This window comes from Agelaius phoeniceus, chromosome 3 (assembly GCF_051311805.1).
Source record: "Agelaius phoeniceus isolate bAgePho1 chromosome 3, bAgePho1.hap1, whole genome shotgun sequence".
NCBI classification, from domain to species: Eukaryota; Metazoa; Chordata; class Aves; order Passeriformes; family Icteridae; genus Agelaius; species Agelaius phoeniceus.
Window position 1 is genome coordinate 112916003 of NC_135267.1, and position 20878 is coordinate 112936880.

Consider the following 20878-nt stretch of genomic DNA (forward strand, 5'->3'; position numbering starts at 1 on the left):
CCTCCTCTGACAGACTTAGCAGCACTGCAGCCACAGTGTCTGATGGTGGCTGCAGATCTCACCAGCCACCCCAGCAGATCCATCCCTCCCCGATCTGCTGCTTTTGTGCCCAGATCCCTGGCAAGGATGGAGAGCTCTCAGCATGGCTGCAAGGAGCTCAGCCTCCACATCTGAGTGTGTGTAAGGGGACATGTCTGCCACCTGAGGTACCTCAGCTGGCTCCAGCCTGCTCCTGAGCTCTTGGCTGTGCTAAGCCTCTGCCAGCAGTGCCTTTCATTTCCAAGTAAATGAAACTGGGACTGGTCTAAGTCAGTCTGCTGTGCTTCAGCCAGAGCTTCCAGCTGTGCTGAGGGCATGAGATCAGCTAGAGATCAAGGCTGTGCTGTGTCCTCAGCTTATCTTTTCTGCCTGAATTGTCTCCCTTTTTGTTCTGTGTCCTCTCTTCTCCCTGTCAGATGTGAGGGCTGACTTTGTAACTCTGTCTGTGCTGCTGGGGGCAGGGGGTGTCTCAGCAGCTCCTGCTTGTGCAGGACCCGCCTGCCTGTGACACAGGGACCCGTGTCTGCAAGGGCTTTGTGATCTCTGTGAAATCAGAGTACAATATGCATATTGAAACGTGAGAGGACAACCCAGGCACTGAAAATGAACAGCAAATCAGCTTCTCTATATCAACTCTTCATCTGCTCTGACTCTCACATTGCCTGTGCACAGTTGTCTCTTGTTTTGAATTTATTTGTTGTATTGTCAACAAAAGGGGAAAAGCCCTCAGTTTTATTCAGCATGGGATTTTTTATAGAGGTGTTGGAGATGATAGATCAGTTTTAAATTTCTAGAACTAATGTGTAGATTTACACATGAAAAGTTCAATTGTTTTCTTTTTAAATAGAAGGTTTTGTTTAATACTTGAGTTTACTCTTGCTTCAGAAGGCAGAGGAAATCCTGGTACAAGGCCAGAGACAGGGAGTCATAACAGAAGTTAAACTGAAATTAGACATGAAAGAATTTTTTTAAAAATCTTTTGTCTCTGGAGCCTGAGAGAATGATGTGAAGGCACCACAAAAGGGGAAATTCAGCCTCATTGGAAAACATTTTATTCCTCTGAGACAGAAGGGAAAGTCTGAGCAGAAATATTTTTAAGAGTGTCAGTCTGTCTCTCTCTGATCCGACTGTGCAAACCCAGCACTTCTGGTGTGGGAGTTACTCTGCAGTTGTAAGCCTCTGGCAACTGTTGGCCCAAATATCAGCAGACACTCCATCAAACCCCTTGAACACATAGGGGGAAAAAGAGAAATTTATTTACAAGTTTATTCCTTGAATAGTCCGCATACAACAAATTTAGCAAGGTTACATCCTGGCATAAGAAGTTTGCAAAAACTTTGAATTTTTGAAGTTTGCAGAAATGGAGCAAAAATGTGAGGGTTTGCAGATCAAAGTGAGTGGCACTCACCTTCTGGGTCTGCTCTCTCTGGAGCTTTTCCTCAGCTCTTCGTGGGGCTGTGTGAATTATCCTTCAAATGAGCTTCTGTAAAGGAAATATTCCCAGAGGCAGGATCAAGCTGCTAAAGGTTGTTCAAAGGAAAAATAGCAGCGGTTTTATTTACAGAGACAAAGCTTAGCCCATGAGGTGTGTAGCATCAGCCTGCCTTTATCCCTGTGGTCACAGCTGGGAGCAGGGATGTGCAGCAGGATGGGAAAGGACTTGGGCTGGTGTCAGGGAGAGCTGTGTTCACACGGTGTTTGCTGTTATTCCCTTTGGGTGTGCTCACAGGGGGCTGTAATCTTGTAAGCCTCTGTTTCAGAAAGGAATCCAAAATATGGAAGAACATGCCTAAATTGCTGAGATCTGAAAACTCATGTGGAGCTTGCTTTTCCAAACTCCAGTGTTGTCAAACTCTGCAGAAAAGTGCTATAAATGTGGTGTAAGTGAAAGCCACATCAGACTCGTGGTGTAAAGCCTGCTTGAGGTAGGTGTCTCAAAGACAATGAATATATGCAAGCCACACTTGCTGCTAAGGAACATCCTTATATCCTTGGGCAGAAGTTTATCACCTTCCTAAGCTCTTAAAGTTGATTCTTTTTTTCCTGGCTTGAGCTGGTGACTGAATCTCATATGCTTGCAGAGGACCAGCTTGCTCTCATCTCGTTGGCATTCTGGTTTGCCACTTGCAATTAAATCTAAATGTTTCTACGTGCCTTTCCCAAATGCAATGAGCTTCCCGGTGACAGGGATCCAACTTCCCACTGTGCTCACTTCGTCTGACCTTCGGAGCGTGGAAGGTTGCGATGCACCAGCCTGCAGGGACCGGCACGATGTCTCTTAATTGTGCTCTGTAATCAGCGGCTCGTTTGCAGCCCTCTGCAGTGACACAGCTTTGTCCTCCAGCTGAGGGCACCACGGGAGGCCACTCTGCAGGCAAAGGCACAAAGGAAGATCAAGTGATGCTGGGAGGCTCCTTGGAGCTGTGAGAGGGACCTCGGCATGTGTTTTATGGTGTATTGATTGGGAAAGGAAGCATAAAATGCTGCCTAAACCCACGTTCTCTTGGGAAGCTTCCATTGCCCAAGGCAAAATGGGACCCAAAGGGCTGGGATCCTAAAAAGTATCAACTCCCTTAAAAAGATGTGTGTGTGTGTGACCTTGGATTAATCCAAAGTCAGGAGAAATAGGTCCCACCCAGTGTTTTGTGGGAGTTTGCAGGCTCATAGGAAGGAACCTGTGATACACCCCACAATAAACTGCTGGGTGAAACAGGGGAAGCCTTCATTGCATCCTCAGGGGTGAAGGAGTTGCAAAGGTTTTCCACTTCTCCAAAAAAAGGAAGAGGGAAGGACCTGAACTGTGGCTTTGCTTTGGATTAGTAAAAGTCTGTGTATAAGCTCTGTATAGAAACGCAGGCACTTGAGAGTTTTGCGCAAACATCTTTTACCCAAGCAGCAGTAAAAATGGGCTTTTGAAGAAATGGCAGCCACTGGGGTCAGTCCAGGAGAGATGTGACTTTGCTTCTTCAAGGTGTCCATGGTTCAGGTGCTGCTCTGCCTGGAGAGCTGAAAATGTAAGGGCAGAAATGGCAAAATAACCCCAACATTGAACCACATAGAACCAAAGAGCCGTTTGCTCAGAAATTGGTTGAACGAGACACTCTGTGACCATGCAAGCACATTTTGGGAAGGCTGAAGCAGATAAAGTCAGTGCTGAAGCTGCCTCAGCCTTGTGCAGGAGGTGAGGCTACAGTGCAGGATGGCCGAGTCCTTCCTGGAGTATCTACCTTCCAGAATCCTTTCTGGAGCATTAACCTTTCTCACATACAGCAATCATTCCCTGCTTTGATGGATTCTCCTGAAATATAATCTGCATAAATAGAGCTGCTGCAACCCTGTCTGGATTGAAACACATGATATTGCAGGATGGAAAGAAATAGCTGTGTTTTTCTTCAAGGCAAAATTTCTTATGTTCTTGACAGCTTTTGAAAAAAAACCAAACGTGATGTATGTGGAGTGAAAGTCTTTGATGGGGAAGTGAAATAAAAATGAATTATAGCTCAGTTGTTTCACTTTTTAAAGGTAAGGTCTTAAATTTCTAAAGTGGCCATCCAGATGCTAAAAGGCATAACTTTTACAATTTATTACAGCCCATTTTCCCCTTTATGTCCTATAAAATACTGTAGATGTTCTTGACCATACACCTCTGTCATAGCATGTGAGACATCCCTGAAATGTATTCATTCCCTCCAGCCAGGGAGCCACAGGGCTGTGCTTGCTTTAGCCTGTTTTACTGGTCCCTGTAAGGAGCAGGAGTTGGAATGAGCTTTAAAAACCTGAAGGACAGTGATGCCAAACCAACAAAATGGTGAAAAGGTCATGTACTCCATGTTCTCTGCATGGAGTGGGCTCTAGAGCAGGCCAGGCCTCCTGTGGGCTGTGCCTGACCAGGAGAGCAGGTCTGTGCTGCAAATGCAGTTTTTGTACTTTGTATCCTTTACTGCGGGCAAACTGCGCCTTGATCTTGTAGAGACTGAGCCTTACGAACACAAGGAGGGCAAGTGCAAATAAAGAAGAGCCAGGAGTGCTTCTCTGCCTGGGAGGGAGGAGGAGGGGGAGCAGAGAAACCAGACTGAGAGTGGCTGCTCCCCTGAGGCCCCTGACTCCAGACCGTGGGGTTTCAGGGCAGGGACAAGATTTCTCCTGGGATTATATCGAGCCACAGCTGATCTGATGGGCACGGGGAGGGCTTGGCTGGGTACCCCAGGGCTGTTTGTTGTGTGCTGCAGAGCAGATGGGCTCTGCAGGAGGTGCAGGTTTCAGAGCTGGCATGGTTCCAGCCCAGACAGGGTTTGGCAGCTGCCAGTGTTTGTTGTACACGTGGTGAAAAGTGATGAGAAGGAGGGGATTCTGTGCATGTCCTGGTCACACCAGGGGTACCTTGCTGTGCTTTTGGTACTTTGGCTGTACATGCATGGCCTTGCATTTCAGGGGAATCAAATCTGACTGAATTGCCCCCAAAGTGCTGCAAGGATGTCAGTGGCTGGGCAGAGCTCAGCACAGGCTGCACTGGGACATCAGTGGTACCACAGAGACCTCAGAAAAAGCTTTTACAACCTCAGGGCTTTTACATGTGATAAATCAGTAATTTCTTACCTACAACAAGGGAAAGCAGCGTGCTATAGAAAATACTGATGTTCAATTTACATTTAGGCATCTCCATATTATATGGATATTTAACATTTGTATTTATTAACCAGACATTCTGGTTTATGTTAAATGCTTTAAACATACAGTGAACACGTTATACAGCTAATATAATAAATATATAGCATACAGTGAACACATCATATAGCTAATAAAATATAGCTAATATAATTAACTATATGATGTGTTTACTGTATGCTATATATTTAGCATTTTTTCTTACAATAAGATATTAGCTATATTTAGTTTATTACACTTTACCTTATTAACGTGAGTTTTAATTAAGCCTAGGAAAAATGCTGTCTCCTGTAACAGTTTGGTAGAGAAGTAGGTTCCAGTAGTAAATGCATTTAACCTCTTTAGGGAAAAGGGGAAAAAAGGTGTTTTATGCTAGAATACATACATGCAATGTGGTGAACATTAAGAACAACATCTTCTAGGAAAATCCAATGTTAGGTTAGAAATTGAACAATCACATTGTTCCTAAATAAATTGATCCTGCATATCACGATCATGGCCTTAACTGGACATGAGGCTGACTTGTAGTGGGTTAGTTCCATACTTCAGATTGAATGTATAGACATTTTAATGGGGTATTTCTAGAGGGTATCTGGGATAAGTCACTAACAGGCAAAAAAAGGAGGTTTCCCAAATTGTCACTATTTTTACTGGTGTACATAGGAATACCTCTGCCAAGACATTATGGTAGATGGCCCATGTCTAAAGACTTTTCAATGCAATGGGAATTTTTCCATTGCTTTCTCTGGCATTTGATTCAGAGTCCCTGAAATTTGGCTGAGAAGCCTCACTAAAGCTGTACAAAAGCTGTTTATTGCCATTGCTGCTTAAGCAAACCAACCTGACATGGAGTATAACGTGATTCTGGAGGTTTAGTTGGGTTAAAAATGTATTTTTTGGTGTGTGTTCACAGGTTGCTCCCTCTTGGCCTGTGGATTTCTGCCAGAGTTTATTTATTGTCCTTGTCTGGAAATCAGGAATTGGGTGGGTACATCTGTCCTTTCCCTGGCAGGCTGCTCTGGGTGGCTCAGGGTAGCAGCGGATTCAGACGCTCTCTCAACTACCTCCAACTCTACTGAACTAAAACACCTGGTCTTGAATGGGGAATGTTTGCAGTGTGAATTACTGTAGGAGCACATTTGGAAGGCTCTGAAGAAAGTCTTGGGTGTGCTCATTTTTGTCATTGCTGCAATCTTTGCAGAGATGTAACACCCAGTCAAATGATGTGGGATCACTTCTGAAAAACTCTCTGTGTGACAGTGTTCACAGGGGTTCTTGGATGGGGGGAGAGACGAGAATGTTGACTCCATGTTCAGAAGGCTTGATTTATTATTTTATGATATATATATTAAATTATAACTATACTAAAAAGAAATAGAAGGAAAGGTTTCCTCTCAGAAGGACAGCTAGGAATAGAATGGAATGCATGACAAAGATCTGTGTCTGGGACAGAGAGAGAGCCAGCTCTGCCGTGAGTGGTCACTAAATCCAAACATCCACACGAGACCAATCCCAGATGCACCTGTTGCATTCCACAGCAGCAGAAAACCATTGTTTACATTTTGTCTCTGAGGCCTCTCAGCTTCTCAGAAGGAAAAATCCTAAAGAAAAGGATTTTCACAAAACATGTCTGCGACACTCTCTGTTTTCACATCTTCTAAACAAATTCTTTTTCTGTATCAGGTCAAGCACAAATGCTATGAAAAATGTGATTTATTGGTAAAATAGTGATTTTTTTTTTCTGAGAAAAGTTCAACAAAAAAAATGACAAAACATCTTTCCCATCTATTTCCCGAGAAGTACAAACCCTGTCTTGAGATATTGTTCTTTTCTTCCATGCTTGGAGACAATAGAGAGCCTGATTTCTTCTCCTGAGAAGAGTAATAGATTTTCTTCTTTTAGACTTGGACTGGTATTTGAAATGCTCTTGGGGTGCTTGCCTTCACTTATCTTCTGTTTCTTATCTCCTGGGCCTGCCACTAAGTCACTAGAAGGGTTTTTTGTGTGTTGTGAAGGGATTTTTTCATTCCTTTTCATGTTATATGATGTCTTTATCATTTATATCCAGGGGAGTAACAGGGCAGTTCTAAGAGCACAAGGCTGTGTTGCTTGGGAATCTCAGCTCTGCACACATTTGCCACACCTTTGATTTGTAGGTAGAGACTTTTAAATCTATTTTAGGGTGTTTCTTTTGCAATAGGTGCAGAATGGCTGTCACCATGAAACCCAACTCTTGTGCTAGGGTTTGTGGAAACATGAGCCAAGAATAAATATATTTTACTGCTTATGGGTAGGGCTCTGTTCCAATTTTGTGTGCTGTGCTCTGATCAAACTGCTGAAGGCAGCCTGTGTGAGAGTGCAGATGTACTGACACCCTGCCTAAATTAACATGTCCTCACTTTTTCTGGGTCTGGGGTTTTTTGGGTAAATACTGTGCTTGTTTGTGAGCTACAATTGGTTTTGGTCAGTTACATTGATGGAGGGATGGATGTTGGCTCCTTGGAGAAGGATCCATGGCCCTCCCTGACTCAGCTGCATTAATTTACAAAAAGTTCTCCCTCCCTGAGCAAAAGGAGAGTGTCAGACATGACTCTCCCAGAACCACAGTAAGGAGTGTCCAGATGGGTGTGAGGAATGGGATAAAACCTGGCTCACAGCCTGGGAGAGCTGCACAGCAAGGATATAGCCAAAATGTCCCTCTGGCTTTCCTGACACTCTCCTGGCCCTTCCTGCTCTCTCCCCTTGTTGTCCTTTCTCATCTTTCCTTTCCAACTCTTTATTGCTTTAGTAATACTGAAAGGATCTCCTGCTCATGCTGCCAGACAGGCAGCTTGTAATAACAGAGGCACAGAACCAGCACAAGAGATTTCCTGGTTTGACTAGGATTTGTGTGCAGGAAATCTCCTCCTGAGCCCGTGCGAGTGCTGAGGAACTTTGCAGCCCAGCCAAACCCCAACCAGGGTAAAAGCAGCAGTCAGTGTCTCCCATAGCTGTTCCACTGAAGGCAGCAGCTTTTGGGTGAGCACTCAGCCCCTTCACCCTCTGTGGGCCCTGGCTGCCATCCAGGGCAGCAGCCAACGTGGGACCAGCGTTCCCTGACTTGCAGCCTCTGGAAGTTTTCTTGTTCTCTGCCTTCATCTGATGAGCTGGGTGTGGAGCAGGGGATCTGTGGATACTGCACTGCAAAGGGAAATGATTCCAGGAGGTGCTTGGGGAGAGGCTGAGGAGTCTTCCATGGCATTTCCAAAGCAGAGCTGCTCCTGAGCTTACGAGCACTGAGCCCTCTTAATTCCAAGAGGCTGCTCGATGGCCACTCGGGAGATAAGGGAAGATTAAACAGAAGAGCATAAGTGCTTGAAGATGAATCCTTAATACCTGTGATGAAAAGGAGGCTGGATTAAGTGAGAGTTACACCTCTGTGAGCTTCATTTCAGAGCAGGGATAGCTGCTCTCACCCTCAGCTTCCCTCAGCTGCCACTGGAAATCAGCTGGTTCAGCCTGGAGAAAAGTTCAAGCCATTCTGGCATTAAGCTAAAATCTCTTCTGGAGGTTTACACTTTAAAAACAATAGTTGTGTAAGGGACTGAGTGGAATATTGATTGAGACTCTCAGGATCTGGTGGCAAAAGGATTGTTTGAAGGGTGGCATGAGTTTTGTAAACACAAAAGGGATGAAAACGATGAATCAGAGCAATGTTCTGTCAAATAATTGCCTTTGTTAAAAGATACTCCTTCCTCTAGAAAGCCTCTTACAGAGAGCTAAAGAGAAGCAGTAAAGTGTGAGCAATAGTCCTGGTTCTTCTGCTGCACTTTGATAAATAAGGACAGACCTTGCTGAAATACCTGTGCATTTCGGCTCCTACAGCTGGCAGGAAGGGCAGCCCTGGACAGGAGGATTCTCTCTTTCTTTGGGCTGGACTCCATCTTGGCTCCAGGCTTGTCCATGGGGATTTCACCTGCAGAAGGCATGCTGTGGGCAGGGCTGTATGCCAGTGCTACTGCAGTGGTGGGAGGGTTTATAAGAAAGCCAAGAGGATAGCTGGGGTTCTGTCCTCTTGGAAAGCCCTCACAGGAACAAGAAAGTAAATGTACAGGAGCTCTTGACTCATGCTGCAGCTGCCCCAGGTGTATCAGCTGGTGCTGGGTGCCCTGGAAGGCAGCAGATGATTGATGTATGAGGGAAGGGCACAGAAATGGCTCTTACTAGAGTTCCCATGTTCCAGTAAAAGCTGGCTTGTCCTGGGCAATTAATTCAGCTATAAATAAGAAACCTAGCTGGGTTCCATGATCAAGGCCCTGGCTGAGTGATGGATTTGAATACACACAGGAACTTCATGCAATCATGTGATTGGGATGTCTCCACCCTAAGCTGCAGCCATCTCACTGTCTGGGGAGCTGGGTGGTGTTCAAGTCACACCAAAGAGCTGTCTGGGCCAGGACATGGAAAACCTGCTGTTTAAGGACAGTCCAGACAATGCAGCACGCTGCTGTCACATGAAGATCTGGAGTGTGTGTTGTCACTGTTCCCAACCTGCTTCTCCCACTGTAGCATTCCCAAAAGTAAAACTGAACATTGAACAAAGAGGTGGCCTCTTCTCTTCCCCCTTTCCAAGGATATTTGCTGTTTATTAAATGGGATCTGACCTTGACCTTGCCTGTTTGCACTGCTGCAGCCGATGGACACTGAGCCTTGAACCAAAGGCTTTGTTGGCAGATCTGCCACTAGAGGAAGCCTGGTGCAGCTTTGCCCATGTCCTGACTGCCATACTTGAGCCTGTCTCTTAAAGTTTACCTGGGAAGATTGAAGAGTGTTTTGGTGTGGCCCTTTCCAGCAAAACCATTCTGTGTTGCTCCTGGAAAGCCAATTGCCTTGACAAAGCTTTTGGAAGGAAAGAGGAGCTCAAGCTCACAACTTTGAAGGGAGTAATGCTGATGTATTTATTTCTAATGTTTTTGTTGCAGCTCAACCATTTTAGGACAAAAAAAAAAAATTTCCACCTTTGTCTGGATTTTGTCATTCTCTGAGAGCTCTGAGGTAATAGAACACCCCTGAAATGCGCCTGCAGCCATCACTGTGGGGCCTGTTTCAATACACACTTGTGCCTGAGTGGGTGTCAGTGCCCTTGCCCTGGCATTGCCTTCCCTGCAATCCTCACTGAAGTGCCAGGGATGGCATCACTGAGCAGAATGTTGGCATTGTCTGTGCTGATTTCCTTGCATTGTGGTGCTTTAGGCCTGGCAGCAACTGGCACATTATCAACCCTTGTAAACCAGGAGATTCCAAAGGGAGGGGACCAGGCACGTCCCACCTGAGGGAGATTCTGCCAATTGCACCACTCTGTGCAGGCTTCCCACAGGTCTCCACATCATCAAGTGCTTTAAGATGGCATCAGTGGTCCAAACCCACAAGAGCCAGGGATTTTGGACTTTGTGATGAAGCTCAGGTTTGTAAAACTCATGGCAGCCCCTCAGTAGCCCTGTCTGTCCTCCACACAGAGCTCCTGGGGAAGTCTGTTGGAAGTTGGAGCAGTTGGCACAGCCCAGTGCAGGGGATGGACTCTGTGCTGCACAAGAGCTGTCTTTGATGTCTCCCGCTGGTTGCTGTTGTGCCTGCTGCTGCTGTCAGGGAGAAGTGCAGTGCAGTCAGCTGAAGACACTGATCTGATTATGGTGACAGACTATGAAAATAAACCTTTCTCTAAGAGCAGAGTTTTGACAGCTTTTTCAAGTGCATTCACAAAGCTTGGGATATTATACTTAATTTTCTTACTGCTCAAAGTGAAAGGTTGCATGCACTAGACACACATAGATATGTGAAATTAAATGCATTATGAAAACAATAATTTTCAGCCAAATGTTTACCTCTTAGAAGCTTGTTGAATTTCTGGCTGTTTTGGGCCTGCCTGAGATGGAGTTAATTTTCCCTACAGTGCTGAGCTTTGTCTTGGGAGCTAAAAGGTGTTGCTCAGACCCCAGTGCTCTGAGCAGTGCCTGGAGGTGGGAGAGAGCGTGGGACACAGCCAGAACAACAGACTCAAGCTGACCAAAGGGATCTCCCATTCCATGTGACATCAGCAGCAAAAGCTGGGAAAGAGTAGGAGAAGGGGAGGCATCCATCATTATATTGTTTGTCTTCTGGAGCAATCCCTATGCATCCTGAAGTCCTACAGCCTGGGAGATGGCTGGGCATTGCCTGCTGATGGAAAGAAGAGAATAAATATTTTGTTTTCCTTTGCTTCTGTAAACTGCCTTTCTCTGGATCCATGGGACTTTTCCCATCTGATTTTCTCCCTACCCTGCCCTGCTGGGGCGAGTGATGGAGCAGCCTGTGGGGATGTGGCCTCCAACCAGGGTCACCCTAACACATAAAGGGACTTGTCCCCTTACCTGACACTGGGATCAGCTTTGCAAAGGGAGCTCAATGACCTGAGCCTGGAAGTAAGGGAGCCTGATTGCTCATGGATTGTTACCTCACAATTGATTGGGCTGTGGCAGAGCCTTTCCTGCAGGACAGAGATGAGTAGGGCAAGAGCTTTTTAAGAAAGTCAGTTTGCAGGCACTAAAGAAAGGAAAAATTACTAATTATATATGCAATCAGTTCTGCTGGTGAGACAGTGATGAGCTTTCTACAGAATTGTCTGCGGAAATATCTTTGTCTTTTTTTGGAAACAAAAACTCTTGGAGAATACTTTGGGGAAAGAAAGGTCACGATGTTTGAGAGGCAAAAAAGAAAAACACAGTACAGTGATTTTTTTTTTCCCCCTACAAACCTCAGATCTGCAGTGCCTGGGCTCCATACTTCTGTCAGCAATTTTCTTTTTCCTCCTGTTTTTGCAAAAGAATTTTAGTATGAGTTTTGTCGTGACTTGTGAGGCACAGGAATTGCCTTGATTTCCCCCAGCCCATACTGTACCTGTGCCCTGCCCTTCTGGCACAGCCCCTCTCTGTGTTGTCCCTTAATAACATCTTGAATAATGAGCTTTTTTTCAGGGACGCTGGTGGGAATGGGTTGGGTTGGGTTGGGTTGGCTCCTGCCAGCGAACCCAGAGCCATCAGCTGGGACAGCCATGGAATTCCCTAATGAGGTGTCAGCTGTGCTAAACTGCACCCTGAGCTTGGAAGATTATCTGGTAAGAGGCCATTATCCAGCAGAAAATAAAGAACATGTATTTGTATTCATATTTAATAATGAACCACAAACTGCATCAGTCAAACATGGATTCCCTGTTGAACGGTCAGCAGGTACTGGGCAGGGTGTGTAAGGGGGTCTCTGTACCCGGGTGCCATCATCTGCTGGCACAATTTCTTGCCAAGGAAGTGATCTTTGAAAATAAACCCCAGCTCTCTGCTGGGATCTGTGTCTGAAGGGCAGTGGCAGAGGGGTGCTGCTTATCCCTGACCTGCTGGATTGTATCACTGCTATTTCTCAGCATAAATGCTCTCCCTTTGCAAGTGAGAAGAGGATGTCTCAAAGAAATCTCTGCAGAGCGCTGCCCTGCGCTCCCAGTGGAGCAGGGTTAGCAGCACTCCTGTCTCCAGCTGTGAGGAGTGCAAATGGGCTCTGCCAAGCCTTCCACAGCTCTGCCAGTTTTGTCTCACAGTTCAGTTCATTATTTTTTTTTTAGGATTTGTTACAGAGCATTTCTATTTTAAAGCAAACCAGTGCCATGAGTCTTGCATTTAAATAAATGTGTGTGCTTGGGTGATGCAAGCAGTACAGTAGAAAAGTAAGATTAGAGGTGATTTGGGTTAATTCTCTAGTCAGTGGGAGGGCAGAGTCAACTCCCTCCACACACAGGCTGGGAGAGAATCTGAACTGGTCATTGCTTTGGGGCACTATGTAACAGGGAAAAAAACCAAAAAAAAAGGTGTATTTTGTATGTGGTTGTGTCCCAGTCAGTGTGATGGGCTTGGGGAAGTGGTGCTTGTTTTTTTAGCTCCTCTTCCTTCTTGAATGCACTACATTTGTAATGCCTCTTGCTCTGACAGGTAAAATCTCTGGCACTTTGCTGCTTTTATTTAAACATTTTTTTCTTAGAGAAATATTGGAATTGTGCTGTATTGAGAGTATCCAAGTCTGTTACCATTGGGAACCGCCTTGTTAACAACTGAACAGTTAAATCTTTCCCTTCTATGGTTGAAAGATCTTCATTCCTCACTATTCCTAATTATTCCTCTCCTCAGTACCTGCCATGGGCAAACATGTAAATTTGATGGGATAGGGAATCAGCTTGGCTCATAAATAGAAAAGCTGAAAATTTTGTGTCTGTATGAGACTGGATTTAGTGGCAGCATCCTGGGGAGCTGATGCACTAAATTCCCATGAACAAAGCATGGCCAGCACTCGTGCAAGGGTCCCTAATCCTCCCTGGCCATGCCCAATGCCACTTTTGAGGGACTTGCTGGAGTTCAGGAGCAGCCACGTCACTGAGGTTGATTACTGTGTTTCACCTGGAGCACTCTGAAATGTCCCTGGCAAGGCACAATCTGAGGGATTGCATTTGCACTCACTGAGGGAAATATTAGAGCTTACAGGAAGCAGTAGGGAGTTGAGGTATTATATACTTTATCACTTTTTTAAGCCTGTAACATAAACAATGATGGGTTGTTCTTATCTGAGTGCTTCCAAACAAGGTTTTGATCCCACCCAGCACATTGCTGCTCCAGCTGAGGGCATAGGAAATCAAAGATAAAATGCTGAGATTAAATGACCTTCCCCTCCTTTCTCCCTACAGGTGATTTACATTTAAGCCCAGATGCAAACCTAGATTTCACAGCTGGTTTTCTTAGTGTAGACTAAACCAAAATCTTGGATCCAAAGCTTGTCAGTGTTCAAAGTAAATGATATCATAGTTTATTCTCCTTTCTGGCAGAGGTGGAGAGAAATTCTCAGGCAGACATCTGTGTACAGTGAAGAAAGCTCCATGGAAATGCTGCTGTTCACTGGAACGTTTATTTATTTGTGCAAGTCCTGGAAATCTAGATGAAAGACAGGGAAGACAGAGGGATTGTCCTAATGAAATTGGCAACAATAATCATAATGAAACCAAAACTGTTTAGGTTTGAAACAGAATCTTTTAGATTTGAGCAAAGCTTGGCATTGTTGGTTCTCTCCCTTTCTGACAGTGCAGATGTGTTTCTGCTAAACCATTACATGTTTAGCATTGACTTCCATTAAAAACACACTAAGACTGTGGGAAGGGTTTTGTCACAGCAGCGAATCCCTAAGAAGAGCTGTGTGTGACATATCAGGACAAAATGGTTATTTCCATGTTTAAGCAGTGTCAGCACGAGGCACACAACCCCTTTGGAAATGGGAAAAACTGGGGATTGCTACAAAGCTCCTTCATCACCCGTCTTTGGTGCTGCTGAGCAAAGGATTGTGCTGCAGGGAGGATCTTGCTGGAGCTGCTCCCTAGCCAGGGCAAGGAATAGTTGATGGCCATTGCATGAAAGGAATGCCATAATCAGCTCCCACAGCCTGTATGGGAGGGCTGGTGTGGAATATGTCCCTAAACCAGAAATGTGCCATCTCTGCTGTTAGGAAAAGTGCTGGTTTTCTTATGCTTCCCTTCCTCAGAACTCAGGAGAAATCATAAGAGCTGCCCGGACAAAGGCAGAAATGGGGATATTTTGAGTGGAAAACTTTTGACTTCAGATTTTATTTCCTCCACTGCTGTTGAGGGTACACAATAAATCTTCCCTGGTTATTTTCACTTGAGGCAATGATGCTCCAGAGTGATGTGTTAAAGCTTACCCTGGTGAAACAAATATCCTCTATTTTTTATTAGCCCGCTAATTTTCACAGATTTCTAGAACTGTTTAGGAACTGAGGAACAGCTGGATGATGGAAAGGGATATAACCAACCCCCCAAGCACAGAACCTTCAAAATATCTCTGGTGAAGAAGCAGACAGACAGACAGACAGACCAATGCATTTCTATCAGAGAGGTGAGACCTCTCACAGCTGACCCTTCATCAGCTGCCACTGGTGCAGCATTGCTGTGCTGGGCCACATCCAGAAGTTTTGTAGGTGACCAGGGTGGCACCTGGTGTCCTCTAGTCCAGATTGGAGATTTTTGCTCCGAGCTCTTTGAGCAGAAAGGAGATGAAATATGGTTTCTTTTTGCTCAGAGGGGCCCAAAGGTCCTGGAGGAAAATCAATTTGCTTGACAGACTTGGCAAGCAGAGCTCTCAGCTGGTGGCTGGCCTCTCTCCAAGCTCTCCCCCGTCCAGGGACAGGCAGGATAATTGAGCAGAGCTTGTTGCAGCAGAGCAGGATAACCTATTCCTGCATGTCCAAGGGACTGAGGAGTTCAGTGCATAAGCACTTGGGAGAACAAATCCCTTTGCTGCTGGCTCTTCCTGCCTGTGGGGACAAGGAATGTGTTTGACCCTGTCCTGTGGAGGCACCACTTCAAAGTCACTTTGAAAGGGGGCAGTGGAAAGCACTGGGATGGTCCAAAATGTCCAAACATTGATTTCTCTCCAAAGTGCCCAAGATTTCCCTTCAGTCTGTGGCTATACTGTGACTGATTTGTTTTATCAACAGCTAGCTGATTTTTCCATTTTTCCTCAGTGTTTTTTTTCCTTACTGCTTTAACTTTTTAACCTTCTTATCACCTCTAGTTGTGTGTGTTTTGGGTACTTTTAGATGAAATTTCAACACTGCTCTTTTTCAAGAGAAAGCATTGCTGTTACTTGAGCAGCCTGGCAGACATGCTGCTGTTACTGGTGTAACACAACAGTGATGGAACAATGTGACTCTCCTTGAACCCTCCTCTGTTTTTACTGCCACTGTGTGTCTTGGGATTTAAGGATCTGTGAAAACCTTCCCTGTGTGCAGTCTCTGGAGGAGTCAGTGTGTGCTAGCACAGGTTGCCCTGATCTGGTGGACAGATGAGTTTTGCAGCTCTCTCCAATCCCGGTTAGTGATTGTGATAGGAAAACCAAAAAGGAGGAGAAAGGGGCTTTTCTCCTTCTGCAGCTGCCCCATGTCAGCCCTGCCTTCATCTCTTTGAACACCTTGTGCTGTCACAGGAACGTGTTGCAAGAAGCACATTTGTTGTAGGAATGTGCCTGGTGGTGTTGGCAATGAATCCTGTGGTTTATGTTGAGTTTGTAGGATGGAGGGTGCTTTAAATTCATCACCCTTTCATTAAGTTTGTTCAGTGGGGCTTTCATTCACCGCTGTCTGTGGGACCCAAATAAATGAGAATCCTGGAATATCAAAGGAAGGGTAAGCACAAGCATTACACATTTCCTTGTTTAGCAGAGAAATGATAAAACCATTCTGAGTGTATGGGATTACAATTACACAATGAAAACGTTAAGTCCTGAATGTCCAGCCTCATTTCTAACCTGCATTTAGAGGAATCTTGTCGTTGTCCTGCTTGGGAGAGTGAAACACCTGGAAATTCCTGCTGTGAGGGCTCCCAGCTGTGCAGCTCAGTGAGGGGGACAGCTCTTGGGAGGGGTAGAGCAGGCTCTGGCATTGCACATTTAACGGCTCTTGTTGGGTTCCTCAAAGTCAGGAGTGATTTAGCAGAGCTAATTCTGCCCTGAGGAAGAGAAAGGAGTAACTGACCTGGGAGGATTATTTCCCACTCTCTTCTTGATACTGTTCCTGTTTCAATGCTCTGGGACCCAAACCTGTGCAGCCTTTTGCATCTCAGAGTCAGCCTGACTGAAGGTTACTGAATGGAAAACAAGTTCATCCAAGAGTATGGCAGATGAGTTTGCAGAAGATGCTGAAGTGTTACTTGACACCATTAACTTGTGCTTTTAATCATAAGAAATGTACCTGAGAAACTTGATGGCATCCTCCTCTTCCCTGGTAAAAAATGGCATTAGAACATGTAAGTAAAATAACTTCATCCCTTATGCCCCCTGTCTGTCACAAGTGCAATGGGGTAACAGATTCACAACTCAATATTTCCTTTAGAGCCTCCCTTCTCTTCCCACGGGCAGCCACGTGTCCCCCTGTCCCTGTAGTACATGGAAGGACAGCCCTTAGCTGCCACCTCTCCACTTCTACCAGAGCTGTGCCAATTAAAGAGACTTTTCTGTATTTATTATGGAAGAGTAACTTACACCCAGTGACATTTCTGCTGGCTGCTGTTAAAATCCTTCCCACTCTAAAGTCAGCAGCTTCATCTCAGTGACAAACAGAACTGCTGCTGAAGAAAATGTCGTCTCCTGAAGTGTTGAATGTAAAATTATTTAACAGTAAATAATACAGCCTGCAAAGTTATGCTGGGAAAATGGACTAAAAGGAGAAATCACATTTAATGCTCTTTGGGTTTCTACTCTTTGCAGTTACAGGAATTGATCATGCACAGTTAGTGAGAAGGGTAAGAAAACTCAAGGGAGACAAACACCAACACATCTCAGGAACAAAACCCACAAAGGTTTCAGAAAAATGTTCTTTCCTTTCCTTTCTAGTTGTTCTGCTTATTATTTGTTGTTGTTTTGGGGCTCGTTTTTTTTAAAGAAACAATGCATTTCTTTTATCTTCCCCTCTTTCTTCCTTTTCATCTTCTTTCTTAAATGTCTCATTAGTTTCTGCTGTGCAGTTGTGCAAGATGAAATGTTGTCAGGCTGTGCTGATGAATACCTCTCTGCAAGCCTTACATAATCCATGCCAGCCCCAAATCAGGTTAGTGCAGAAATAGAGCTTTGCACCTTTGAACTGCCAATCCTGCAGCAAGAAGCAGCCGCTGGCATCGAGTGCCAGGCCAGGCTGTGCCAGCACAGTCAGGAAGACATTGCACTAAGTTTGGGACACAGATATGAGGAGCTGCAGCCACTTCTCCCATGTCCTTTGGAAGTCCTCTACCAATTTATTAACTTGGAATTAGGTGCCCTTTTTCCATGGTGAAAGGTGGAAAATTTCAGTATTTCCCAGACCATACTCAATAATGACATTAATTTTTCTAGTTCTCCACTTAACTCATGGTTTTTCCTGGCTAACTCTGGGGCATAGCAGGGAGACTTCTGTGTAATTCCATTACTGCCAAGGGCAGATTATCAGCTGCACATTTGAGTGGGGGACACAGAATCAGAAGGGACCCCCAAGGATCATGGAGCTCCAACTCCTGGGCTGGACAGTTGCATTGCAGCAGTGTAGGTGCAGGTTAGGCAGACTCTATTGAGGTTATCATCCTTTGTGCTCCATGCAGGAGCAGCTATGGCAGTCTGTGCATCCAAAGCCATCCAGGGAATGGACTTTTACAAGAAAGGCTGACAGGGCTGCACTTTGATATTTCTTGGTTAGTCAAGAAAATGTTTGCTGGTTTCACAGCATCCCTAGGGAATCCCTCAAAACCAGACAGGGTGCTCATTATTTTTCACTAGGCATGACCACTGTTCTGTTTTAAGGCAATTTATTATTTCCATGTTTGCTGTCAGAGAAGGCTTTGTTTTGTCTTATTTTAAACCTCCTTGAAATCTGTGCATAAACATTCACCTGTTGCTCCCTGGCAGGTAAATAAGAATTGAGCCTTTTGTATGCTATGGGAATAAGATGGAAATGTGCACTGAGGATGCAAGCAAACAAAATAGGATTATTGGTTGATCTCTTGAAAAATGTATGTGCATTTCTCCTGGACCTACTGTGAAATAAGAAATCTGAATAAATGAGCATCCCTGAATCTCTGCCCTCTGCTACTTACCTTAGATATTTGGCTCCTCATATGTTAGGGCAGCAGCAGCAAAATGCATTAGAAAACAAAAGTACAAGTGAGGGCTGCAAGAAATGAAAAACTCTTGGAGGTGGTGTAATCTGCAAAGAAAAATGTGTTGGAGTAAATGGTCCTCTCCCAAAATGGGAGTGTGGCTGCAAACAAGGAATCAGAAAATGAGGAAAGTGCTTCTCGAAGGAGTATTCCAGGAAATCATATGCTACAACTTTCTTGCAGGCCAAGCACTAATTTAATCACAGAGATAAAATGTGTCCTATTTCTCTACAGGACATGGGAAAATTACTGGCTCCTTTTTTCCAGGTTAAGTGCATGTGCATGGGTCATATCTTATTTTCCAGATGCTTCCTGCAAGCAGAATGCTTGGACCTGCTGCATGGTAGAGGCCTGAGGATGGTTCAGGGAAAGGGCCATGCTCAGTGTGGAGGCAGAGGAGGCCTTGGGGGCTGCCTTGGTGGAGGCCTGGATTTCCAAATATTTCAGCTTTCCTTGCTCTGTCACATGCCAAGTGCTAGAGCAAAGGGACCTGCTTTTCTCTTCCCCATTTCTCTGTGTTTGCTGCCTCTCCCTGGAGAATTATTGGGTAACAAATACATAGACACACACACACAGATTCTCATTACATGAAGAAGGACTAAGCAACTGTACATTATTGACTTTAGTGGTTCCCAAATGTACATCCTGTATTCCTTTTGGATCCGGGGGAATCCAGCTCTGGATGTGAGCTTTGCCTGCAGGTCTTCTCCAACATGCAGGAGCCTTTCAATCAGAGCTGCCCTCAGTGCAGGTTATAATGTGATGCTTCTGGCCTGCTCCAGGTACTTTTACTGCAATAAAAACCACAGGTCCTGGTTAATGATGTCCCTGTCAGCTCCTTAGTGCAGGAAGTGCAAGGGGGATGATGGACACCGTTGGGATGCTCAGAAGTTAAACACCAATGTTCTGTATTTAAAGGTCAGGAATGAGGGAGGAGACAGGACCAGAGGGAGAGTGAATGTGGCTGATCCCTTAGTGCTGAGGGAGGGTAATGTTCCTCAGGGAGGGTAAATGGGCTAGAGGGAAATCCAGCCACTTGAAAAGGAAGTTTCAAATAGAAGGACTGCTGAAAGCTGAGCAAGGAAAGGCAGAGCAGGGTCCTGGTCCTGCATCCCACATTAGGGGATGTGGCTAATGTGGCTCTCAGCTATTCAAAGCCAAAAAAGCAAGAGATGAGGAGGCTGAGCCCCCTTGGGAGGGATGCTCATGGACAAGGGGAAACATTCAACCAATGGCTCTGTGCAATTTAGTCTGGCAAAAGGCATAAAGGAAAGAAACTGGAAATGAGAATGCAGTCATAAAGCAATGACCAGGTCAGTGCTAATTTTAGTTTCCATAAAGTTATGGCTCTATTTAGTGAAAGAAAATGGGGTAAATTCCTGTTTGTCATCAGGCAAGGATGAAGGAAAACTTGAACCCTTCTCTCTTCTCATTTTCTGACTAAAATCTGCCAATGGGTTTTTTCTTTCCTATTTCTGCTTGTTCAGTCCAAGTCTAAGATAAAATTACCTGCTATTTTTGTGATGTGCCGGTGTTGTTGTTTCTGCTGCTTATGAGAATACAGAGATGGCCCTCCCTGCAGGCAGCTCACGGTCTGTGGGACAGGCACCCATCTGGAACAGCTGGGGAGCTCATTCCCTCTTTCTCTCCTTATTATTGAGTGCTTGGGTTGGTTTATTGCAGGTGTTGGGAAGTGCTGGCTTTAAGGTGGGGCAATTCACAAACTGCCACAAAAGCTGTGGTGAGGAGGGGCACATGGCAGGAAATGGGAATGTGAGCCTGAACATCCACAGGGTGTTTAGCAGAGGGGCTGGGACAAGGAGCCTGCAGGACAGCACTGCTGCTGCACTGGGCACACACCCCTAGGAGCCAGGAGAGGCTTCCTAGGCCTGGAAACAGCTGAGGTGGCTCCAGGGCTCCGTGTCTCCTGCTTGTGTGGATTCCTCTCTTTTAGCACTACACTGCTGTCTTTGACTTTTCAACACAAGAACTGCCATTTTGGTGAATTTTGAGATGAGAACATCTCCCCCCATGACTCAAATGCCCATCTCAAAAGATTGTCAAAATCTAATTATGAATAATTACCCTATCAGATATCTCATAATTCATTCCTGTAATTGGGTTTGCAGGGCTCTGCTGAAAGATGTGTAAAATGATCCAGGGTTTTGATATTTGCCTTCAGAATGTTTGTGGTGATGTTCTGCAGTCAGTGGCTGTGGCTGTAAGGGACACTGAGCACTGCCAGCATTCCAGAGCCATTTGTGTGCCCTGCCTGAGGGAATCCTGTGCTGGGCACCATCAATACCATCCAGAGAGGATCTTCCTGCTGGAGCTGGATGAAGCCTGTGGCATTGGCAGCTCACCCAGGGCAAAACTCCTCCAGGTCTGGGCAGTGAAGCCCATGGCAATGTGGGAACCTTCCTTGGCTCCTAACTCCCA